Here is a 26,758-nt window from a genome sequence, read left to right on the forward strand (position 1 = left end):
CTCACTGCAGCCTTGACCTCCCAGGCTCAAGTGATCCTCCCACCTCAGCCTCCCAAGTATCTGGGATCACAGGCATGCACCACCATGTCAGGCTGATTTTTAATGTTTTGTTGTTGTTGCTTGTAGAGACGGAGTCTCACTACATTGCCTGAGCTGGTCTTAAATTCCTGGGCTCAAGTGATCCACCCACCTTGGCCTCCCAAAGTGTTGGGATTACAGGCATGAGTCACCATGCCCAACCTATTTGGTATTTTAATAGTACCCATTAACTGCTTTCTGAACTGAGTTTCAGCCAATACAAGAAGAAAGCGTTCCAGATAATTCGGTTCCTTAGGGCTCTCTTGAACACTGTACGAATTAGGGAAGGCTGAGGAAACTGTAGTAAAAGACAAGGAACTGAGCCAGCAGGCATGGTCTCTCTAGGTCCCTTTGCTTCCTGGTTTCTATTGAGTTTGCATTTTTCTATTTTATCCTTAAAGGGGAGGGTGAGATGGAGGAATCGTGTCTCCTTGGCATGGTCTGTTACAACCTTAGGGAAGTGCTTGGTTTTGTCTGTTACAATCAGCCATTTCCTCCTTTTTTGTTATGTTTCATCCAGGAGGGAATGCTTCCTCACTGGCTTCCCGATTCCACTTCTGTCCCCTCCAATCCAGTGTCTACCCAGCAGCCAGTACCACCTTTCAAAAAATGTAAATGGATGATGTCATTCCTTAATGAAATCCTGTAGCTTCCCTATGCATTTTGGATAAAATCCAGGTTCCCCTACTTCGCCTGCGAGGTCTCAGGTGACATGGCTCCTGCCCCTCCTTTAAGCTTTCCCCTTACTGCATCGTGACCTCACTGGCCTTCCTTAGGCTCCCCAAACTTGCCAAGATCTTTGCTTCTTGCACATGCTGTTCTCTAAGCCTGGAATATTCTTCCCAATTCATTACTTGGCTGACCACTCCTTAGTTTCTGCTCCCAACTGGAACATCACCTCCTCAGAGACTGCCTTATCTAATGCAAATACTCTTTCCTGGCACCCGATCTTTCCTGGCACCCGATCTTTCCCTTTACTGCACTTATAACCACATGAAATTGTTCACTTGTGCATTGTCTGCTTTGTCGTCAAGACATAAGCTCAGCCAGGTCAGGGTCCACCTCTGGCTTTTCTTCAGCCTTGTTTTTTGAAACTTCTATACACCTAAGGCCTAGCACAGTGAGTAGCTCATGGTAGGCACACAATGCATATTTGCTGAATGAATCATAGGAATCTGTAAAGGAAATAATTGTAATGCATCCAAAACAAAGTTCTATGTCCTTAAATCCTTAAGGGCATTAAACTCTTCATAATATCCATTTTGGGAAATGTGGGATCTTCTTTTCTTCTAGTTACTTTCTAGAAGGAACTAGAAGTAACTGATCAAATCAGGCTCTGAGTTGATTTCTTCTTGAAAATAGAATCTGGCCCTAACTTTTGATCCATCTCATTAGTGGCAGGCTTTCTTGGGACAGATAAGAAAAGTTGGGAGTTGGGAGACTGTGGCCGAGCCCCTTCGACAAACAGCTGGTATGGCTCAGTGCAATTTTGTTGCCTTATGTTTGGAGGCAATCAGAATGGTTTTTGTGATTAAGTAGACAAGATGCATTTATTCAGGGCTAAGTTTGTCCTCAGAATCCTTTGGAGAAATTCCTTTTGATTTATGCTGGGTGTGTACATTCATTTATGTGGCAATTTGTCTTATTTAAAGCCATGTTCTTGGTTTTCAAGTTTTTCTTCTACTCTGTGTCCTTCATCCATGAAGTTAGCCTTACTATTGCATCTCCATCCTGTCATCCCCCTTCTCCTGGGTTCGCAGGTCTCTAATGCCACAGTTGTAGGTTTCTCAGCACTTTTTTCTTGAGTCTCCAGGAGGCTGAAAAGGCCTTAGATTAGAGGCTTTTTCAGTGTCTGAAGATATTAAGAAGTGATGCCCTCAGGCAGATTTCTGTTCTTAGCCAAACATAGGTGCTCTTCATTTTCTGATGACTGACCGTTGATCAGCCCTTTCACAGACATTCTCAATGAATTACCCTTTCTTTTAAAGGCCCCCTTGTTCCTGCTACTGACCTTTTGTAACTTACACATTTAAGTCTTAACCTTCTGGGTCTTGTCCTCTCATTACTCATCTTTTTTGCTTTTTAAGTCATTATTTACCATCTAGGAAGCTCCCTCTGCATGCCCTCAGGCCTGTATCCTATCGAGTGTTTTAGTCATAGGCATGCCATTCATTTGTACTTAAAGCCTACCTACCCTGGTCTGCAGCTTGTTTTATTACAGGAAGGCCATACATAACCCTTCAGCTCTGCAGAGATGCACTTTGTATGTCTCAAACCTCTGTCCATTTGCACCTCCTGCTCTGGCTGCTGTTTTTTTTCACTTGATTTCCCCCCGAAACGTGCCAAACAAATCCAGGTGTACGATATACCCCTGTAACATTCAGCATATTTCTGACTCTGAAACCGTAAGCTTAACTATCTCTAGATCTTAGCCAATGACCTCTATGTCAACCTTGCAGAAAGATGAGGAAAGGGCAGATAGGAGAAAAAGCCAAATGACCTGCCAAATCTTTTAACCTACCTAATAAATATTAATCTGCTTCAGTTTACTGCTGACATCAGTCCCTCTACCCACTGAGCCCTTTGACACAGCTAGTAGCCCAGGACGAGTGCATAAGAAAACCAAGGGCTCTCACAAGGGCTTTATAGTGAACAGATGATATCTTCATGGAAGCGGCGTGCCCCTAGCTACAAGCACTCAGAGCCTAGATCTTAAGACAACTCCAACAAGCAGCAGGCTGTGTAATGTATATGGACGATGTGGATTCCAGAGCCAGCCGCTTGGGGTCGTGTTCTGGCTCTGTCACCTAGGAAGGTGTTTGAGCAGGTCACTTACCTCTTATGCCTGTTTCCTCCCCTATAAAATAAGAATACTAATAGCACCTTCATCAAAGGGTAGATGTGAGGCTTGAATGAATTAATATGTATGAAGCAATCAGAACAGTGCCTGGCAGTAATTATTAAATTTTTACCCACAGAACTGAAACTTACATTTACTGGGCACATGGTATGTACCAGATTATTTGTGCTTTAAAAACAGTAATTCAGTTAATCTTCTTATCATTTGAGGCAATAATCATCCTTATTGTACAGAAGAAAAGAAAAATTAATTTAAAAAGTAGAAAGAGCTATGGCTAAAGGCCTCACCCTCTCCACTACCTACCCCATTAGATTCCTTTTAGGATTACTGGGCTTTGTATACTTTGATAGATATCAACCACATATCAAACTATGTATGTCTGTCATTTTTCCACATCACTCTTTTGTTATTCATATGAGATAAAACATATGCATAAAAACAAAACACCAGCAAGTATTCCAAAATGTTACTCCTGGGTGACAGGATTATGGGTACTATTTTTCTTCTCTTTTTTCTTTGTCTTGCAAATTGCTTACAATTAATGTTTATTATTTTAATTATCAGGAAATAGTAAAATTAGCCTTAGTTTTTCTTAATAGAATGAGTCTAAGGGTCTAAATTTTCTACATTTTTAAAGGAAAATCTTCCTAGGAAATGGAAGTGCCTATCCTGAGAGCATATCTGGGCAGTAGAAAGACTCTACACTAGTTCGTGAGCTTTGGGAGCTCCAATAACTGCTGAAAATAGTCGGTGGAGGAAGAAGCAGGGTTTCTGTGAGACTAGTATCAGTAGAGAGAGATAAATACCTCCTGAAAAAATTCAGTCTAGGCCTTTCTTTCCCTATCCTCTATCATTAGCCTACAGTAACAGACTAGTGTTCCCAGAGAACCATGCAAATCTCTACAGCGAACCATTATTCATTACTTTAATACCAGATTATAGCTTATAAAGCACTTTCCCAAACATTATTTCATGTGGCCCTCAATAATCCTAAAAGGCAAGTAAAGCAAGTATTATTTATCCCCATTTAACAGATGCAGAGACAGCCTCATAGAGGGACAGTTATTCACTCAAGGTCAGGATTTGTAAGCTACACGACTGGCACAGCAGGGTTCCATACTCTAATTTTTAAGCTCCCTTGTTCCATACTGCCTTTGGATTCTGTGATGCTAAAAGTCCATTGACACAGTAGTAAACATTTAATACCAAAAGCCTCTTTAAAGGGGAAGCTTCAGAAGAAGAAAGTAGACTGACTGAAATTCAGATGAGACCCCTCTCTCAAGTCCAACTGTCCCTAGATCTAGAGAAATGATGAAGTCCCTACCCCTGACACCCAGACAGCATTCCTGCCCCTACAAGAACTTTCTAGTACCGGTCACACTGCTGAAATGATGCAGGATATATTAAGATAGATATTTCAAGGCCAGGTGCAGTGGCTCACGCCTCTAATCCCAGCACTTTGGGAGGCCGAAGCAGGCAGATCACTTGAGGTCAGGAGTTTGAGACCAGCCTGGTCAACACGGTAAAACACTATCTCTATTAAAAATACGAAAACTAGCTGGGTGTGGTCGCTCACACCTGTAATCCCAGCTACTCAGGAGGCTGAGGCATGAGAACCGCTTGAACCCAGGAGGTGGAGGAAGGTTGCAACGAGCTGAGATCGTGCCACTGCACTCCAGGCTGGGTGACAGAGTGAGACTCTGTCTCAAAAATAAATAAATAAAATTAAGAAAGAAAGAAAAAAAAAGATATTTCATGCTGAAACCCAGAGCCTAGTCACATCTATACCTAGCCCAATCATCCATTCATTCAATCAACTATTACTAAGGGCTAACCACAGGCCACACATCAGATTAGGCACTGGACTTGTGGCAAAACAGACACGATCCTTCCCTTTGTGGAATTATAAATTAATGGGAAGAAAGGCAAAATTAACTGAGTAAATATATACATAGAAACCATAAGTGCTGGGAAAAGAGACCACGAGAGCAGCCCACACTCAGTATGCCTCCCTTTCCTTGTCATTCAGTTTTACACAGTCTGTGTAGACACTTGCTTCCCCCAGTCACATGCCCCAGGGAGTGCAGGTATCCAAGCATCAGTCCTCAAAGTTGCAATTACCTTATGGAGTGCTCTGAGCCAGGCTGGGGGCCAAACTGTTTCTGCACAGCTTCTTACCATCCTTACAGCCAACCTTGAAGGCAGGTGACTTTCTGCTATTAGTCCCTACTTTATTCATGAGGAAACAGACTCAAAGAAGTGCAGGAAGTTTGTCTAAATGCTGGTGAAAAAAGAATTTGACTCCAGATCTGGCTGATGACAAAGTCTATGCTCTTAACTGTGATGTAATAGTCTTAATCTCATTTGAGATTCTCCTTTCTTCCTTGGCCCCATATGGTTCTCTTCCTTGGATGATGCCCAATAAGTATTTGGTTAATAAAAATATGCCGAGTGGACACGAGGCCGGCTTCCTGGTGGGTTCCCTGCAGTTATCTATCCTGTCTCATTCGAATGGGAATTAGTGTCTTCCCAGAGTACAGCTCTGTTGCTGATATTCTGCTTGGATCACATCAGTGTGAATATAACTCAGCCAATGCTCAGACCCTCAGCTGAAGCCACAAAGGGCTAACATCCTGCATCAGGGGAGTCTCATGAAAGGGGAAAGTTGGGGTCACATAGAACACATCCCAGTCCAAATACCTCTGACATGCCTCTCCTAGACTATGCTGCATGGTGTAGTACCATTAATCATCTCCAGAAAAGCACTTTGGAAAGGAGCTACTTGTGGAAAGGAGCAAGAAAGAGAACATGCAACAAGCATGGTGGAAGTAAAGCAGGAAAGTCGATTTGGTAATCCTTCCTCCCTGTTCCCACAAAACATCAGGGAAGGGAGCACGGATGGTTAAGTGGACACTCTAAAAGGCCCTATATACATACCCTATTATAGCAGGAAACATTACTGGACCTGCAGCCAGGACACCTGCACTAGGCCCTCTCTGTATTGCTATGAGCAAGTCATTTTCATGTTCTGGGCTTCTATTTTCTCAGGTGTAAAATGAGGAGGTTAGTACAGATGAGCCTGGGGGTCCCTTTACCTTTAACAGTAAATGAACCAAAGGTAAAAAGCAGGGGGAGGGCCTACATGGCAAATCCCAAGTGAGAAAACATGATCTGCATACCTACATCAACAAGGGATGAGCATATTCTACACACAGGCTCCAAGTTGGAATCGGTGTAGAATAAAAGACAGCTTCTGACCTCCAGTCTTGTTGGGGAGGCACACACAGGATTTGTAGCTGGATCAACCTGGGTTCTAACCTGATCTCTGCCATTCCTGGCCACTATTCTCTCTGAACCTCAGGACCTCATCTGTAAAAAGGGGACAAAGTATTATCTACCCTGTGGCTTAATAACCACTACAAGACAGGTGCTATCATTGTTCAGTCAACGTGGTCTACATAAGGGAGATGGATGTGGAAAGTCACCATGGGGAGGGTGACAGGATGGTGGTGTCTTGATGGGTTAATTCCTTAAAAAGGGCAACTACAAATTGTCCAAAACATTTGGGGAGGAATATAAACATTTAAATCCAAAGTGGAGGGGTTTTTCTGCAGATAACAACAGGAAATACAGGGCATTACCTGAGCTCCTTGGGAATAGATATAGAGGACTCAGTGATTGGTGTGAAAGAAAGGGTTCCTCAAGGTCAAGGATGACAGAATTAACCTAGAGGAGCTGCCTAGAGGCCGCCTCTCACTGGCAGGAGTCGCAGGCACTAGGCAGGGATGGCTGTTGGTGAATGCATCTTCAAGGCTGTCTTTAACACAGAATGAGTTTGGGCCCAGCCTTTTTCAGCCCTGGAGTCCTTCCTACTTCAGGTTCTGGGGTGGGAGACCCCTCCCCTTTTGTGAGCGAGTGAGGTAAAGGGACTCAGGCTCAGGAAGGTCTCTGGGGGTCCCAATGTAGTCTGTAGGAGCCAGGGTCCTGTCTCCCATCTATATGCAAATAAGTTGTCCAGCCCTAGACCTCTCTAAAGGAGTGGACATTAAAAATGTAAATGAAGATTGTCATTCATTGGGAAAAAATGGGTCCCTTGCTAAATTTGGCATCAGCTGAGGAATCTTAGCAAAAATGAACTCGCTGCCTTGTTTGTGAGGGAGGCCTAATCCTTACTTTGCCCAAGAGGATTATTGGGTCTTAGAAAGAAGCTCACATGCACTTTTTTTTAAGCTAGTGCCAAATGCATTTGTGTCCATAATATCCAAGATTCGTTCTGCTTTTTAGGGTATATAATAGACATTCCATGCTATTTAAATGCCTCCGAATATCAAACCTAAATGTTTCCAACCTTTGCTATCACCCAAAGGGAGATCAGCTTTTCCCAGTGGTTACTTTATATTCTTTGGGTGCACAATTTACATGGACATCAAGGTACCAAACTGCAGCCCATTTGTGGAAAAGTAATGGTTTACAGCTTACAGTAGACCTTTTCAAGGTGTTTGTGACTATAGTTCCATGGGCTGATTTTCTACTTATCCCCTTCATTTTTCCTTTCTCTTAGTTACTATAGGGTAGTGTCATAAACGCTTGAATTCTTTTTTTCCTCATCCTGTATGTTCCTGCTCACCCCAGCACTTCCTGTGCTCTCCAGGGGAATTCTGGACCCACTGACATATATACCACAAAGTAGGACCGATAAAATCTATGTCCTCAGTTTAGCATGACATTCTCAAAACATTTAAAAACATTACAATTGGTGCCTGTGCTGGCTGTACAACATGCAAAGTATTTTTACATAACAAATTTAATCTTTATAGCAACTCTATGAAATGCTGTCTTCATTTCACAGAAAAAGAAACTGAAGCAAACGTAACTTAAATAACCTGCTCAAGATCACGAAGGAAGTGGTAAAGCTTGGACCCAACCTATTATAAGGCTCCAGAGTGTGCCCTTAACTGCCTTCTCCCACAATCGCATCACTTAAGTGCTTAGTTAGATACCTACAGGGCTGAAAGATCTCTGAAAACAGATTTGCCTTGTCCCAAGAAGAGCATAACAATTCTTCCGGTATTGAATTCCTCAGGAGTGTTGATTTTTGGTGCTTTCTACTAGGAACTACCTCCCCTCACCCTCACCACCAGGGCTGCTTAATTTCCACCTGTAATTCTAAGTCCTGCCTCAACTCTGGGGCCCACCAGACTCTAAATGAGAAGGAATTTAAGAAGCCTCCAAATAGTATGTCAGGAAATAGCTTCAAGACAAACTCTCGGGGCAGAGTACAGTGGCTGACACCTTAATCCCAGTGCTTTGGGAGGCCAAGGTGGGAGGATCACTTGAGGCCAGGAATTTGAGACCAGCCTGAGCAACACAGTGAGACCTCATCTCTTCCCCCAAAAAAAAAAAAAAAAAAATTAATTAGCTGGGTGTGGTGGCATGTGCCTGTGGTCCTAGTTACTCAGGAAGCTGAGGTGGGAGGATTGTTTGAGCCCAGGAGTTCGAGGTTGCGGTGAGATATGATTGCACCACTGCACCCCACTTGGGCAACAGAACAAGACCCTGTCTCTTATAAAAACAACAACAACAAAAACCTCTCGGCTAGTTTTGTTCTCATCTTGAACCTTGAATCCCTATGCTATCCCCCAGTTCCCAGAGCCTGCCTGGTCTTCCACGCTGGATGTGAAAACATGCCTTTGATGCAAATTCTTTCCAGACTGGAGCCCACCCTTGTTAATGCTGGCTAACTTAAGAACAGATGGTATTGGGAACAGAATCTGAGCAGAAAGCAGGTAGGGAAGTGAGTGATCATTTTTATCTGACCAAGCAGAGCAGCCCCTTCCCCCTCAATGGGCATTCACACATGGAAGGGTGACCTCAGGGAGGAGTTTGGCAGGTCAGGGACAGCCAGGCCAGGCCAGCCTATGGCAGGACATGTCCTGTGAGCAGTCCATCACCCACCATGTCCCCTCCCACTGCAACCCTGATATGTCAAGCCTGGGAAAGGTACAGAACCCACGACAAAGAGAAGGTACTGGACTGTGACCCCATTTCACGAATCCAGCTGCGGATCAATGGCCTCCGCCCTAGCCAGACCTGGCACGGTAGGGGAGGCAGCCTCCTCTCACTATCACATTCCAGCTGCCAGTAGTGAGGAGGTAACCATGGGAACCGACACAAAGGGCTTAATGTTAGAGGGAAAGAGGCTGGAGGCGATGGTGAAGAGGCTGAGAGGGACTTCAAGTGACAGTCCTGCAATTCTCCTAACTTCAACCATGTGCATCTATTGTGAGTCAGACTAAAAGACTGAAGTGGAGCTTTTGCACAGCAAAGCAGCCTGGCACAAGGCCTCGAGAGTGTCAGGGACAAGCACACAGCTAAGATCTTTGTAGGTTCTTCTTTCAGATTTATTTTTTCCCCATCAGAGAGCAGAGTCCTAATAATTTCATTTCCCAGTCATTTTGCCCCAAAATAATACGGCTCATTTTGATGGACAGAATTGGTACACAGTGGCACTCCTTCAAATAGAGGGCTGCAAGCAACACTTTGCTTAGGGGCTTCTTTCTGCACCATCTGGTTTCAGTCCAGTGTCTCTAAAGGTCTCTGCTTGCTGAGGGGCTTCTTCGATGGGTCTGGAAATAGACCACCATAGCACCACTTGAGGGGTTGAGGAAATGGTCCTGAGATTCTGGCTGCCTAGCTAACCCCACACTGCAATGGAGAGGCTTTGATGTCAGGACCAATAATCCAGGGTATCTTGCACAACACTCAGGACTTTGAGGGGGAAATTAAGTGAAAAGGCTCATATAGGAACAGATACTAGGATCCATGTTTATTTAATTACATTTTCCCCTGGGCATCTATACATTATTTTAATGAATTGGTCAAGGTGACTTCGTCTTCATTGAATCGGTAGGGTTTTCAACCTACCATTTGGAACTTATTTTTATTTAAAGTTTTAGGAACTACCTCCTAAGGTTCTCCAGAATCTGGGAGTTGAGAAAATGCCAATGGAAATAGGAAATATGAACTATCCAGGATCAATGGTAGACTTTTCTTCTTACTGTAACAGTGCTCTGGGGCACATTTCTTACCTTGCTATTTTTTTGGAGACCAAGAAGATATTGCGTCTATGTCAATCCCCACATAGACCTCTCACGAAGCGTAAGTCAAATTCTAACGGGCAGCCATGATACTCCAATCTTTTGTTCACAAATAAATCGACTGACTTCCTAATTGGAATCACTGGGGGTAAGGAGCAAAGGACAATGTCAGAGAGGGCCACCTGCCAGGTGGACTTGTGAGGGGCTGGGAAAAGAAAAGACATGTTCTTTAGAGCCTTTCCTACAAGCATCCCACAAACCCCCAAAGCTGGTAGAGCCATTAACCATTTAAGAACATATTGAAGGAGTCAACCATCCCCCACGACCAGTATTAATCTGCATGCAGCCATAGCAGGGCACTAGTTAGTTCCACTTATTGGTATAAAACAATCATATCTAAAAGGGAAAGATAGTTGACATCTATTATGGACCTCATCCATTAATTGACAGGATGGTATTGGGTACTAACCCTGGCACCTCCATGCCCTCAGCAAGTTATTTAACCTGTGATTTTGGTTCCCTCACTTTTAAAAGGGGATAGTAACAGTGCCTGCCTCACAGGAGTGTGAGGAAGATAAAATCAGCCAACACAAAAAGTATTAGACAGTGCCTGACTCCTAGCAAGTACTCAATAAATGTTAGGAATTAACACCTATCAGGTGCCAGCCTAGTTCTATTTACATGTATTCTGTCACTTAATCCTTATAACAGCCTTAACCTAATAAATATTAATACCTCTCTTAAGGTATCATTATCACCATCTTGCAGATGAGGAAACAGCAGCTTAAAGGACTCTCCAAATTACTAGTGTAGCAGAGCTCAGATTCAAACGTAGGTCATTCTACTTGCACAGTACGCAACTGCCTTTATATAAGACCATTTTGTTTTTGCTATTTTTAGTAAGGAATAACAAGGGAAGCCTTAATGAGAAACGCCAATGTTTAAGAAAATAACATCAATTAAAAGAAGCAGGATTTTAAACCTCCACTGTAAGCAGGAGCTTTTAAAACAAACAACGAAACACAAAAAAAAACAAACAAAAAGACTAGCCTGAGACAGACCTCTCTGTTCTGAGAAAAATTCCAAAAGAAATGTGTACACATTCACACTTGTGGCTGGAGTGTCTATGAACCCTTGAGGGTACAATGTCTTATTATTCATCATTGAATTCCCAGAGGCTAATGCGTTCTCAGTAAATGTTTGACAAATGTTTACTGAATGAATTAAACCAACCCAACAACAAAATGCCTCACTTGGAGTTGGCAAAATATATAACATCTTTCCCAAATGCTTTGTTGAACTTAAATTAAATCATTGAAGCTTAATAGATTAAATAAACTATTATAAATTTACCACTCTGTCCAAAGCATTTTACTGAAAAGCATGACATTAATTTTGATAGAGAGATCGAGTTTTTTTTTTTCTATCTACATCTTTGGGAAGAGAATATAGTATGTTAACCTTTCATTTGGATTCCCAGAAGATGTTGTGAGCCTCATCTGGGAGCTCAGCTTCAACAATCATCATTAAATCAGTCCTCAGGAAAAAAAAAAAAGGAGTTTGCCTAGTGCGTAGTTCCTCTCTTTGGAGTTTACTTCTGCTGGCAAAACCAAACCCCAGTAGTATTTTGATCACGTACACAAGAACTTCACATTTTAAATCCCCACAACCTTAAAAAAATGACTCATCAAGGGCCAGGTGCAGTGGCTCACTCCTGTAATCCCAGCACTTTGGGAGGCTGGGGCGGGCAGATCAGGAGGTCAAGAGATCGAGACCATCCTGGCCAACATGGTAAAACCCCGTCTATACTAAAAATACAAAAAAAAAATAGCTGGGTGTAGTGGCATGCGCCTGTGGTCCCAGCTACTCGGGAGGCTGAGGCAGGAAAATCACTTGAACCTGGGAGGCGGAGGCTGCAGTGAGCCAAGATTGTGCCACTGCACTCCAGCCTGGGCAACAGAGCAAGACTCTGTCTCAAAAAAAAAAAAAAAAAAAAGACTTATCAAAATGAAGGTATGCATAGTAATAATGGTAAGGATACCAGTTAATATAAGATCCTTGATAATCTTAAGTGATATGGCTTTCGCAAAAGTGTAAATACTTTTTCATCAACTCCAAAATCACATATTATATTTATCACAGTGCCTAGAAATAGTAGTTGACATTTATTGAGTTCTTACTAAGCTAAGTATCTTCAGTCATTAACTCAATCTTTGCAAAAACCCTATGAAGATGTTCTATTATTGTCCGATGTTTTGCAGCTCAGAGGCATTTATTTAATATCTTGTCCAGGGTAATATATGCCTAGAGGCAGATGTGGGGTGTGTACTCTTGTCTAACTCTAGAACCTAAGTTTTTCTTCTAATTCAGGTAATGCTTTGCATACAATAAAATGCACAGGTCTTAGGTGTTCAGTTCGATGGGGGTGGATAATTGTGTATACCTATGAAACCATCTCAAAAAACAAAACAAAACATTTCCATCATTCCAGAAAGTCCCTTCTTATCTCTTTCTAGTCAATCCCTACCCACCGGCAACCACTGACTTCTGTCATAGATTAATTTTGCCTATTCTAGCACTTCATGAATAGAATTGCTTATTATTATTTTGTATCTGGCTTCTTTCAGTTAACATGCTCTTGAGACTCATCCAGGTTTTTGTATCAAGAGTTCATTCCTGTTGATTGCTGAGTGGTATTCCATTGTATGGATGTGCCACTGTTTCTTTACCCATTTTCCTGTTGATGGATGTAGGGTTGTTTCCAGGTATTGGTCATTATAAATAAGGTTGCTATGAACATTCCGTACAAGTCATGTGTGGACATTTGTTTTCACCTATCTTGGGTAAATACCCAGGCGTGGAAATGTTGGGTCATAGGTTGGTGTATGTTTAACTTCACAACAAACTTAATTTCTTAACCCCTGTACTCTACACCTTCAGAATGGCACTAGCTTATTAACATGTTTTATTTTGCCTCTTATAAGACAAGTTCCTGAGGGCAGGGAACCCATCGCCAGTTCCTGAGATGCCTCCCACACAGTAAATGATTGCTGAATAAATGAATGACCATTGTTCATGCCCCTATTCCTTCTTTGGGTGTTACAACAGCACAAGAAAACTAGTTTCTGACATGCATGAAGAAATGGAGGCGTTGCTCATTCAGGCAAGGTGAAGACTGCCCAGCCACCACGCTCTACCTCCCAATCTTCTTTCTGACATGACCTTCCCTAGAAAGTGAACCCCTCTCAGTGATCCTGCAGGAGGAAACAGCTCCTGTTCAAGTGATACTACAGAAGGGGAGGAAGGTGTCAAGGCAATTGAGGTCACACAGTGGTTAGAATTACAGGATACTTCTGTCAAACAGAAAGTCAGAAGAAGTGGCAACCCATGAAATCCTGACCTTCTGGAAGTCACCAGCAAAACCTCAGCACTGCTGGACTCCAGGAAAACAACCTCGAACAGAACTTAAAAGAACAATTGATTTTGGTCAAAGGTCTGCATGGGTTCTGCATGAAAAGGGAAAGCAAGAATAAACATTGAAGAGACAGTAGAATGTTGATGTTTTAAAAATGTAACCAGATTTAACATATAAGACAGGATTCTAAAAATAACACTAGGTTAAAAGTGGAGAAAACTCAGGCACACTCCTCACACACACCCTGCCCACCTTTGAGGCAAAACTTTTAATTTCCATGAATCAGTTCATGTACTTTAAAATCACAGAATTTATACTGTAATTCACCTATACCTTCCCAGAAAGCAGTTAAATCATTGTTGATTTTCTATCCATAATAGAAAAGGATTGGTAACTCCTAAGAATAATTTAACATATCTGTTACCAAAGGAAGACCTTTGTTTCACATAAATCAAAACAGGGCTCCACCTCCTACTGGGCTCAGGTACTTTTGGCAACCTTAATTTGCTTTGGTCCCAGGTCACAGAGGACCTGGTCCCAGGTCAAAATTGAGGAATTCTAAACAAATTTTAGAATTCCTCAATTTTGAGGTTCAGAGTAGTGACCTAGTCTTCCTTTATCCAGACAGTACTGCACTGAAGCCATCCTAGGCAGATGGATGTTTATCCTATTCTTAAAATCTCCAGGGAAGTGAATTCTCTACAACATCCCTTGGTAACCTTCTCCAGGGTTTTATCAAATGTATGGTGGGGAAGTTCTGATGCAGAAGCCAATAAACATATTAACTATATGAGCCAAGCCACAAGCACTGGAAAGGGGTATGTGTTTGGGCACCTCGCCTTAAAGGTAGAGAGATGTATTTACAAAACAGGCTGTACAAACAGAAACCATTTGCCAGGAGCAGATGTGGGAAGTTGATTCAAGAGAAATTGCCACAATAAATTCTGTTCCAACTCATGGGCAATGTGAATAAGTTATTGTTGGTTATAACATTTTTTTAAGTAAGTTTATTTCCTTGTCAGTTCCTAGCTTTAGTTCCTAAACCAGGATTGTTAGCAATGGGGAAAAAAAAAGTCCATAGCTTAAAAGTTTTCAAATGATTAGGATTCTGTGAAAAACTAGGTCTTAGCAAACAAAACATACATGTTGTTATAAGAGTTTATTTCGTTCTCTGTATATTACACCTTTTCTGCAATGATTGTGTAATATTTTTATAATCAGAAAAAAGATAACGATCAAAATAAATTTAAAATGCAAATCAACTTCTGGTGAAATTATTTGGGGGAAAGATCCAGCCATATATCTGACCAGGGTGCTTTTAACTGGAAATGGACATTTAACTAGGCTTTAAAACAACTAATTAAAAACAGAAAATGCACAGAACTCTCTCTAGAAGCCTCTGTGCTAGGACTTCCTGTTGCACCCCCGATATCACAGCAATCTCTCCATGGAGATGACCCGCATGCAGGGCACCCATTTGCTCCCAGTGCAGAAGCTCCCGTGCACACAGTGCGCCACAACAACACTACAATTTAAAGGGAGAGGGCAAAAAGGTAATGCCAAAATACGTCCTAGAGGAAGAGAAATATATCCAACCCCCAGAGAGCGCTCCAGGTGTTGAAATTTTGCAATCACTCCCCTGCCCCACCAGCAAAACTTTTATTCCTCTGGCAATTCGGAGTAAAGTGAGCGTCAGGTATAATTTCATTTTCATGATTTAAGTGTTGCTGCAGAACAAGGAACACACTATTTAAGTAACTGTCTTAAGATCTGGAGCAAGTGGGGGTTGGGGGTAGGCGTGCCCCTCAACGCACTTCAGGAGCCTTTCCTACAGAAACAAATCCAGTAAAATTAAGAAAGGCAAGGAGTTCTCAACTCAGCAGGGGCCCTGGTGGGAAGCAATTTATCAAAATTAAAATATTTCACAGATCATTTCTTCCGAAAAGTTTTCATGCTGTCAATAATCAACAATTATTTTCCTCTTGGAGTGGCAGCTACTGCCTCTCTAATAAAAAGCCAAGGCCCAGGAGTGTCAGGAGACCCTCGGAGCACGCCACCTGCCCCCATCAGCCGGGGTGCTGGCCGTGAAAGCCCCTGGGAGCCATCCTCGAGACAGGGCTTTCCAGAGTCGCCGCAGAGCCCGAAATAGACGCGCTCCAGAAAGCAGCCGGCCGGCCCCCGCCTCCCTCTCCGTGCCCAGCCGCCCTCCGCACTCACCATCGCCGCTCGCCTCGCGGCCGCCGCCCCCGAAATGCTCGGGGCTCCAGGCCGACGCCAAGTTCAAACTTCGCCGCCGCTCCGAGGAGGCGGCGCGGGGCATCGCCGGCGGGGCCCAACGCGCTCAACAATGGGCGGCCCAGCAGCGCCCTGAGCCACCGCGCCACCGCGCCCCGGCTACAGCTTCACGGTGGGCCGGGGCAGCGCGGCTGGAGGACGCTGATCCCGCGCGGGGCGCCGAGGGTGCAGGGCGCTCGCCCACCTCTCGTCCCGCCCGGGCCCGCGCAGTCCACCCCGCGCCCGCCGCACCCGAGGGGCCGCGCTGGCTCGGTGCTGGCTCGGCGCTCGCTCGCCACCAGGTAATCCCACAGGAAGCCTCCCGGATTGGCCCGGGAGCTCAGGACCGGATTTGCATTTCAATGGCAAAGAAGGCTCCCTAAGGTTTGAAAACGGATTCTGGGGTGGAAGCGTCGCGCTCCACTCGCCCCTCTGCGGTCCTCGGGTCCTTGCGGTATTAAGGCGACCGAAGCACACACCCTCAGTCCCTCTGCCCATTCAATCAGAAAGGTGCCTTAATTACCCTCCTCCCGTTGTAAAATGCAGAGGAATCCAAAAGCAAAATATCAGCTTTAAGAAGCCCGCGCACGCTTTTCAGAGGCTATACAGTTAGTAATTGATCAAATGAAGCATGAATGAAGCAAGGTAAAAAGTTCACAGCTAAAAAAAAAAAAAGCTCGCATTACAAGGAAAATAACCATCCTTTTTCTCAGCATGCTCCCTTCACAGTGTAAGTCACAGCAGAGATGCAGGTGGTGGTGAATGCCGCTGAAGCCTCCCTTCCGGGCCTGTTTTTGTTTCCATAAGCATTGTCCCTGATTAGACAAGAGACGTGATTCTTTCGGTCGTCATGACTGTAATTTCGAGAGATTTGGATTCAGCTTTGCAAACTTTGGAATTTTAGAAAATATATCCATTTGCATTTATTTTGCATTTATGATATAGGCGTCCAGTTAATATTCTAAAGGAAGGGATGGTGCTAGTTTAAGTTTCATCTTTCTTCAAGGGTTCTTCCAGCCTCTTTCAACGGAGGTAGGAATTTTTTCCCCTCAGAGTCCTCTCTTAATTGCTCTCACGTGTCATCTCCAGAGATGAAAGCAACAATAAGGTTTGAAATTGGCTTTATTCTAATTCAAGCATAATCCCTGTTGTTAAATGTCCAGGTTCTATATTTAAGGTAATAAATATGCATATAGACACAGAGAAGACCTCACTAGGTAGGAAATAGAAACCTCCCTTACCAAACAGCTGATACCACATTTGTCTTTACTTGTCTGTGCTCTTATATCCTGATAGAGTGCAGGAGCATTAGCAGCCACGGCAACCACTGAATAAACCTCTTTACTGAAATCTTCATGGGCAGGCTCCTCCCTGCCATAAAGTGTTATCCTCCTTAAAATTGTATTTTGTTTTACCTATGGTATCACAAGCAGGTATCAACACATACACACCTGTCACGCAGTCATGGGGTAACCACAAACATTGTTGCTAGGCATTGGAAGCAGAGAGGTTAATATGGTTTGTTCTGTGTCCTCATGTCCTGTGGGAATCTTGTTTGGGGGAGAGGGAGGTGATGTCCAGAACTTAAGCTTTGAAGAAGTGGTCAGCCCTTGCAGTTTATAACGCACATTGCCGCTGCCACTGCGTGTGGGGGGAGTAAGAAGTATTAGCTGGAGAACACAGCCAGGAGCTCTGTGGGCAGAACAGATAAGGCCTCCTCTCCTGCTGCTGCTTTATCTTGTTTTCTAAGTGCTCTGGGTCAGGTGAAATCTCATAATGGTGGAACAGATCCCTCTACTTCTGTGTGAAACATCACTGTAAATTGGTGATTAAAAACACAGTTTGGGTCCAAATCTCACCTCCCACACAGCATGGATGTTACACCAGTGAACTTCACCACTATGACCAGAGGTCCCTGGGCTTCCTTCGTAACATAGATTCTGGAAAAACACTTTTAACTTGTATCTGCAATGTAGAGGCATCATCCGATATTTTTAGATGGAAGCAAACAACTTGTCTCATGGGATCAAAAGTAAGACATGAAGAAATTTCAGCAACAATACAAAATTATGCTAATGTCTCTCTGCACGAGCTGGGGGTTAGTTTCCTCAACTGGTGCCTCACTTCTCCTTCTGCAAAGTGGTCTGTCCCTTCCTTCACAAGACGAAAGAATGACCTGAAATAGTTACACATATCAAGTGTGTGTATGTGTAAACTCCCAGCCACTATCAAAAATGTTCTCTGTAAAATCACACTGCCCTTTAGTTCCTGTATTAAGACTGCTTTCAGAAATAATGCATCACATTAGAATCGAAAGCATTTTAATTTTTATTAAAATCAAATATATTAATGAAGAAATAAAGCTTTAAAAATGCTAAAATATTTTGTGAGAAAGTTACACATAGGAAAAAAGTGCACAGCCTGTCTTAGAAAGTGTGTGCACGGCCAGTCTGGAACTTGTAATTTGTACATTTTTTCTTTTGTTTAAAAGTTTTTATTTTAAACATTTTAATGGACAGATGATTCACATGCCATTAAAATTTACACTTTTCGAAAGACATTTTTAAATAGGTTACCATTTTTTGCTCCCTTTCCTTCGCCAAAGCCACCTCTGGTGCTGGAGTGTGTTGTGGGAAGGAAAGACCAGAGAGACTGGAATAAGTCCCCAACACGGTAGAGCAGCACAGCAACCACCTGCACAGACGTACACCAGATTGAGGTGTGCAAGGTCCCACAGGTGCTCCTGAGTCAAAAACAGGGAGTTAGTGACAGAACCCTCAGCACTGGCAGCCAGAACAGCACTGTGTGCATTTATGCCAAGTCAGTTTCCTCCCTTCTCTCTTAAACATTTCAACCTACAAATCCAAATGTCAGTGTAAGATAAATATAATAACCTGCAAAAAAAAATTTAAAATCACATCAGAGTATGCTTATTGAGGATCTAGTATATTCAGAGGGTCTGATTCATATTGTATACATATAGATATTTAGAAGTTTGTTTTTTTACTACAGTTGATTAGTTGGGAGGGACCTGTGAGAATTAGTATCTTTTTTCAGACAAAAAGCTCTAGAAATTTCAGATTATTGTCATACATCTCTAAATTCTAGATTCAGCACTTTGAATTACTTCATCTTAATTTAAAGTCTAATACATTTTCAATTTAAGTCTAATACATTTAATTAATTGTATATTTAAAAAGACTACATCTAGAAATCATACATTATTTGGGTTCCGAATTTATTCACAAGTTTAGCTTTTTAAAAATATATTATGGCAATTTGGTTTTGTAACATATGTTATACTTTAAAATATTCAACTAAATTTCACTTAGAAATAGTCTGAGGCTGGGCTCATGCCTATAATCCCAGCACTTTGGGAGGCTGAGGTGGGAAGATTGCTCAAGACTAGCCTGGGCAACATAGGGAGACACCATCTCTACAAAAAATAAAAATAAAAAAATTAGCCAGGCGTGGTGGCATGTACCTGTGGTCCTAGCTATTAATAATAGGGAGGCTGAGGCACGAGGATCATTTGTGCCTAGGAGTTTGAAGCTGCATTGAGCTAGGGTCGTGTCACTGCACTCCAGTGTGAGCAACAGAGCAAGACCCTGCCTCTAAAAAAAAAAAAAAAAAAAAAAAGTCTATCATTACTTACTTCTATACTTTATTTTATTTTGAGATGGAGTCTTGCTCTGTTGCTCAGGCTGGAGTGCAGTGGTGCAATCTCAGCTCACTGCAACCTCTGCCTCCTTTGTTCAAGCGATTCTCCTGCCTCCTGAGTAGCTGGGATTACAGGTGCACACCACAACGCCTGGCTAATTTTTGTACTTTTAATAGAGATGGGTTTCACCATGTTGGCCAGACTGGTCTTGAACTCCTGACCTCAAGTGATCTGCCTCTGTCAGCCTCCCAAAGTGCTGGGATTACAGGCGTGAGCCACCGTGCCCAGCCTATACTTCAAAATATTATTAAATTTTACTTAGAAATAGGCTACTATTATTTCATACCAATTCAGTTTGACATTCCGTCTATTATTCCAACTAAAGCTTTGATGTGAAAAACAATTATTTGAAATTTAAGAATCTTTGCTAAATAATTATTAACTATTTCTTGCCACAGTCATACAATAAATTCCCTGGTTCATCTATACCAAGCTTTTCCAACTCTCAGCTTACAGGCCGCATGTGGCCCAGGATAGCTTTGAATGTGGTCCAACACAAATTCATGAACTTTCTTAAAATATTATGAGATTTTTTTGTGATTTTTTGTGTTTTTTAGCTCATCACCTATGGTTAGTGTTAGTGTATTTTATGTGTGGCCCAAGACAATTATTCTTCTTCCAGTGTGTCCCAGGGAAGCCAAAAGATTGGACACCCCTGCTCTATACTGTTCTTTTCAATGTTGATACCTTAGAGAAACAATGTCTATGTATAAGTTGAAAGTCAGTTTTAGGAACTGTTTAATGACCAATATAAACAACACACTACAAAGAAAGAACACACTTGAAATATAGATTGTTTGCTTAGGAGAGAAAATATTAGGAGGAACAAATGATGTGCTGCTTTCTCAAATGGGCGTTGGGGTTTACTGTGAACAATACATAACTTCTAGCATAATATTCACTTTAATAAATATTTTGGTTTTTGGAACCACTCACAACAAAATGAAAAACAAGTGAACAACCATCCTAGGTGTCCTAGAAGAAGATGTTAAAATGGGAACTTTAGGGAACTGCATTTAAGGCCATGCCAACCCCTTAGAAATGATCTATTTCATATAGTGAACATGAAGGAGGAAAACTCTATAATTTCTTTCAGCGTCTCAGAGTTACTTTGTCTTTTCGAGTACCTTTAACATCTCTATCACAGTCTTTTCCCGCAAATAGGCCTGTGAGCCCCCAGATCATCTGAGTTGATACCAGCCTCACCCTCTCTCTGGATAAGGTCTCTTTGTTTGGCAGCTGTTTCACAGTGACCAAAGCACCTCCAGGTTTTCTGTTGTTCTTTATAGCCCCAGGACTAGGGTCCCAAGTAAAGGCCTTAATGCATCCTGGCTGTTATCCCGAAAGCTATCTTGCACAGGTGAGAGCCCAAAGAAAAGAGAGAGGAGGGCTAGGTAGGTGAGAGTTATTCACTATCTATGCTACCAAAGTATGTTAGCACAGCAGTCAACTACAATGCGCATGGAGCCTATATCAAACCTGTATAGGTTTAAACAGAGGCAAAAAGGTTAGGAAAGAACAGAGCAACAATACTAGCAGAATGAGACAGGGATAGCCTCAGAGGGTGAAGGTAGCCAGCAAGTTCTTGTCCTTATGGAGACACGGGACACAAAGGACCCTGTCAAGGCTATGGGGGTCACTGGTTAAATAACAGTCACTCAGGTCAGCAGCCCCAAGTCATTAAGGAGACAAGAATTGACAGCATTCTTTTTGGGAAGTCTTGGTTGAAAGATTAGAGATGCATCCTGTAAATTGGAAGCAACCTAAATGTTCATGTAGAAAATAGTTAAATTAATTGCAAAGGATATTATGCAGCATTTAAAGTGAAAGAAGGGGGTCCTATATGTGCTGACATGGAGAGATGTCCACATTATCTAGTGAAAAAGCTTCCCATTTGCTGTCTGCATCCACCAGTACATACAATATTTGTTACATGTTTTATAAATATCCAGAAAAACTTCATGGAGGAAATGCTAAACTCTTCTTGGAGAGTGGCATTGCAGGGAGAAGAATTCTGGCGGACAAATAAAAATTTATCATTTGTTTTAAACACTTCTATAGACTTTGAGGATTTTTTTAAAACAAGAACCATGATTTACTCTTTGAATTACATTTGTATAATAAACATTTTAATAACTTTAAAAAGCATCCTGGGTTCTAAAGTAGTTCCATCAAATAAGTTAATTTTGATTAACTGAATATTTGACTTTCTGCCTACCCTTTTCTATTCCTTTCTTATGCTGAGGCATAAGACAACCCAAGAAAAATGTTCAGAGTCAAAACTCAACTGAAATGTCTCACCTTGAGGATAAATGCAATTTTCCAAGAGCCTGGGTCCTCCAAGGCTAACAGAGAAAGAAGAAAAGGTAGAAAATGAAAAATAGAGAAGGGGAAGAAAGAGAGAGAAAAGAGATGGAGGAGGAATGGGGAAGAGAAAGGGTGAAAGAATGAGGGAAATTCGCTGGAGGGTAAAGGCAGGGAGGGAGGTCAGGAGAAACACTATAAGGAGAAAAAGCAAACTTCTATGAATGAGAATTTGTGCGAGAACACAAATATTACATGACCAAGGGAGAACACACCCCAGGCTGTTAATATAAGTTACCTGGGAAAGGTGGGGCAGGGAAATGATTAACTTTACGGTTTCATTTATGTTGTGTTCTAGTTATCTGTTACAACATCAAATAAAATTTTTTTAAAAAATAAAACACATGCATATAGATGATTATGAAAAAAAAACTATTCAGCAAAACTACGTTGACTGTAACTTGGGCATGTCACAGCCTAAAACTTCTACCCTTCACCTACATTCATGAGCAAATAAATATGATATTTGTTATCAGAGGCTTTTATGTAATGTGGTAAAACAAGGGCTTTCAGATAAAATTTTAATGGAAAGCTTGAAATTCCACAAGTTTTCAGATTTATATGCCACCAGCATCTTGGATGGCACTGTCTAGAAAAGTAAATAAAAATCAGCTATTACTGCATTGACTGGTAAAAACTGTCCACACTGGTCACTGCTCACATATGCACATTTTCCTCACTTGTCATTGCTATGTCACCAACCACATTATACCCTTTTCTTTTCTGGAAACAAGGAATTAATTTCTATGGCTAGAATAATTTGACAGCATAATATAAGGAGAGCTCAGTGCTAGACGTGACTTAGATAATCATCAAACTTTTCATTCCACTTTTATTTTAGCTGGCAGAGTATCATTCAGGAAGTTTCAAAATAGCTTAAGATAAGGGAATTTTCTCATTCTCCTTTTTTTTTTTTTTCCTTCTTATCTTCCTTTCTCTCTCCTTGACCAATTTCAATACAACTGCCACCTACTGAGAACCTGTTATATGCCAGGGATAGGGATATCAAGATGGATGAGGTCCAACCCTAACTGCAAGGAACTCACAGTGTAGTGGAAAACCCAGGTATCTAAAGAAATTATTTCAGTCCCATGTGCTAAGGATGGTGGAGTGTGGTGGTCAAAAGTGTGGACTGAATTCAAGATCTTGCCTGCTGGGGGTGAGGTCAGTTGATCTCACTAAGCCTCAGTTTTTCCTCTGTGAAAATGGTAATTACATCTTCCACAGAAGGTTTTTATAAAAATTCAGTGTGTGTGTTTGGGGCCAAGGTAACAGTGAGATATTAACTGCTTATTCATAACATTGACTTTTCCAGTAACCTTCATCTTTCTTCCCAGTCAGTGTCATTCACTGACCAAAGAAAAACAAGGGAACACAATAGAACTCATAGAACAAAGAAATCCATGCGCCCAACTTAAGATGTGCAGGAATACTCAATTAGAGCCAGTTTTCCTTCTCAGCAGACATTACAGCTTTCTAGGACTGAGGAAGAAAGGCAAGGAGAGCCAGAGGGAAAGTGGAGGGGAGTTAGGAGTGTTATGTGGGGCAAGATGAAAGCTCCAGAGAGGCGGAGAGAGTTGAGGGCACAAAGGATGTGGGCCCTGGTCCCAGGCAAGACTCCGGAGAACTGACTCAGTCCCAGAGTCCCTGGGAGCCCAGCATGGAGTGGGAATGAAAGAAAGGTCCGTGTGGCGCACCTGGGCTGGAGACAGTGCCGTGCCTTCCACCAGTCTTTCCAGTCCACAGTGGTTCAGGAGAGGCAAACTGTTTCTGCTAATCCAAGATGGCACAGATTCCTAATCCATCTGAAAAGGCCACAGATACCAACAACCCAACACCAGACACCAACCAGACACTAGCATGGGGAATGGTGACAAGGATACCAAAGGTTCACTCTCATCCAGACACACACACACACACACACACAACACACACACACACACACACCCTAGACTCTGCCTAAGCTTCTTAGAATTTCGCTGCAACCCCAGGAGCTAGAGGGGATCCTGAATTGGCTGATACTAAGTTTCTGTCTCCCAGCTGAATGAGGTCTCAAAATAGAAATTATGGTGAGTTTTTTTTTTTTTTTAAAGAAACAGTTACATTTCCCCCTTAATTATGTCTGTGGTTCAATATTTGTACCCAGCAAACATGCCGAGTGTTCAATACTATGCCTGGCACATGAGAGCTGAAAATAGTGGCTATGATAATTTTGATAAATAGTTCTATGTGTTGGTAGCAAACAGAGGAGAGGATATTTATGTCAGGGAAGGATGCACAGGACATGTTTGGGAGAGGTCCTGAAGGATGTGCATGAACTTGCTAACTAAGAGGAGGGGAGGAATAGTTCAGGGCAGAAAGTTTGAAGATCTCAAAGCATCAAACAGCATAGGCCAGTTGTGGAACTGCAACTGACATCACTAGGGCATGGGCAGGTGGCAGTTGATATAGATGGAGAGGCAGATGATGGAAGATAATGGCCCTTTAGGCCATCTTCAAGATCTATACTTTATATTGTAGGCAAAGAGAAATCACTAAAACTTTTATACCAGTGTCGTGATCAGATCTGCGCTGCTCATGCTGACAGCATGGGGAGGATATTGAATGGGAGGTGCCAGCCTCATTGATTTTGATCATAATGACTTTGCTACCAAGGTGGAATCCCATTTCAGTTGAGAGAGCATTGCATCATGGTTGAAAGTGTAGTCTCTGAAGCAGAATAGGTAAATTTGAGTCCTGGCTGCAGCGCTTATGATGTGACCTTGTGCTGACCACTTAACCCATGAAGCAGCTTTCTCATCTATAAAATGGGAGCTAAACATTGAATCTGAATCATAGAGTTGCTGAAGTTCTAGACGTAATACTTTATATGAAGCACTTAGGACAGTCCCTGCTATAAAGGAAGTACTTATTGAATTTTAGCTCTTATTAATCAGGCAACACTTAACATGTATGGGGGTGAGTGATGATTATGTGGGAGAAATAGGGTAATGTCTTTCACTTATGATATTTATTTAAATTTTGGTCCCCAAGCAAAATTTCAGAGAAGAAAATCCACTTTGTAAATTCACTCGTAAAAGGGATAGGTCTGGCTGGGCGCAGTGGCTCACGCCTGTAATCCCAGCACTTTGGGAGGCCAAGGCGGGTGGATCGCAAGGTCAGGAGATCAAGACCATTACGGTGAAACCCCGTCTCTACTAAAATACAAAAAATTAGCCGGGCGTGGTGGCAGGTGCCTGTAGTCCCAGCCACTCAGGAGGTTGAGGCAGGAGAATGGCGTGAACCCGGGAGGCGGAGCTTGCAGTGAGCCGAGATTGTGCCACTGCACTCCAGTCTGGGCAACAGGGCGAGACTCCGTCTCAAAAAAAAAAAAAAAAAACAAAAATGTATAGGTCAAGCTGCAATCCAAACAACAAAACCTCACCAGCTTAAAACTGATTCTGGTTGTTTGCGCTGGAGAAAGTGTTTTTCCTTTGAAGCTCTCAACAGGGTTGACGTGAATTACTAACAGCTGCCACCTCCTATTAGTGGCAACAACCTTCTGGAAGAAGATGAAGTGTGCTTAGTATGTGAAGGGCATTGGACTCTTTGAAAAAGACATGTGATCTAGGTGACAATGAGTACTGATGGCCCAGAATCCTGAAAGGTAAAACTCCACAAGTGACAGGTCCTTAACAGCATGGGTTCAACTGGAGTGCATTCAAATACTGGTATGTCCTTGTCACTGAGGAGAATGTGCCTGGGGAGCACGAGGAGGTGGTATGTGCAGGATGGACAGGCTGAGCTGGATGGCATTCAGAACCTAACCTGTGCCTGAGCAGAAGTGAGAATATTACTTTCTGTTGAGACAAGGGAGTATTTTAATTGATGATGTCCAAAAAGCACAAGACTTGAGGACTGAAATCTTTTCTGGGGCATAATCCCGTATGTTCTAATGGAAGCTTTTTATTTTTTCTAGAAAAACATTCATGTTTTAACGACATACATGAAGATAAGTAAAGGCTTGGGGGAGCTATGAGGAAGGGGAAGCATAGAAGATTTAGGCATGGAATTCGGTACAGTTCCTATCCTTGGCCTGCAATTTGTATTTTAACAAATACTGCTTCCCTGTCTGAGAAGCTGCCTGATGACTGGGTGGGGAAAAAGAGCCAGGGAAACAGGGTAGGAGATAACGAGATGAAAAGGAAGAAAGACTAGGCCAAGAGTAGACCTGGGATGGAAGACACTAGCATGCCTGGAGGGCAGTGGGTGGGGGCTTTTAAGACTAGATTGAGGTATCTGACTCTAATCTTATGTGATAAGTAAGGAGACAGGAGAACTAGAAATAGAGAAAGGTGACACTGTCATAAATTGGCATGCAAGTTGAACAAGTGACTTGTAGAAATCTGTTTTAATGACTGATAGAATCATGTTTTTCCATTGCTACAAACTTATCACTTATTTATTGCTAAGAGCAGCTTCGCTGACCATGAGAATCATCAAAGACACCAACGATTTATTCATAACAATAAAAAACATCAACAACAAAACTAAAATTACTTTTAAAAAAAATTGCTAGGCCTGGTGCAGTGGCTCATGCCTGTAATCCCAGCACTTTGGGAGGCCAAGGCAGGCGGATCACCTGAGGTCAGGAGTTTGAGACCAGCCTGGCCAACATGGTGAAACTCCGTCTCTACTGAAAATACAAGAAATTACCCGGGCATGGTGGCAGGCACCTGTAATCCCAGCTACTCGGGAGGCTGAGGCAGGAGAATTGCTTGAACCTGGGAGGTGGAGGTTGCAGTGAGCTAGGATCGCACCATTGCACTCCAGCCTGGGGAACAAAAGCAAGATTTCGTCTTAAAAAAAATAAAATAAAATAAAAAATAAAATTGCTCATTGATTTGGCACTTCATGTCTTTGCGTCTTATCAGAATTTTGGGCCTTTCAAAAAGGACCGGTGATTACTT

General features: G+C 42.4%; 1 protein-coding gene across 3 annotated transcripts in view; it reads right to left on the reverse strand.

The window, feature by feature from the left end:
- The window catches only part of SHROOM3 (shroom family member 3), a 358,912-nt gene that overhangs the window by 75,747 nt on the left and 256,407 nt on the right, over window positions 1-26,758 (reverse strand). For 2 of the 3 annotated variants that reach the window (XM_055297258.2, XM_055297257.2), the window contains exon 1: window positions 15,668-16,155. The exons of the other annotated variant lie outside the window; for it this stretch is intronic. The gene's annotated coding sequence lies outside the window, so the exon portion shown is untranslated. Of the gene's footprint in view, window positions 1-15,667; window positions 16,156-26,758 lie in introns of those variants that run through there. 3 annotated transcript variants of the gene reach the window in all.

Source organism: Symphalangus syndactylus, chromosome 10 (assembly GCF_028878055.3).
Source record: "Symphalangus syndactylus isolate Jambi chromosome 10, NHGRI_mSymSyn1-v2.1_pri, whole genome shotgun sequence".
In the NCBI taxonomy this organism is placed as follows: Eukaryota; Metazoa; Chordata; class Mammalia; order Primates; family Hylobatidae; genus Symphalangus; species Symphalangus syndactylus.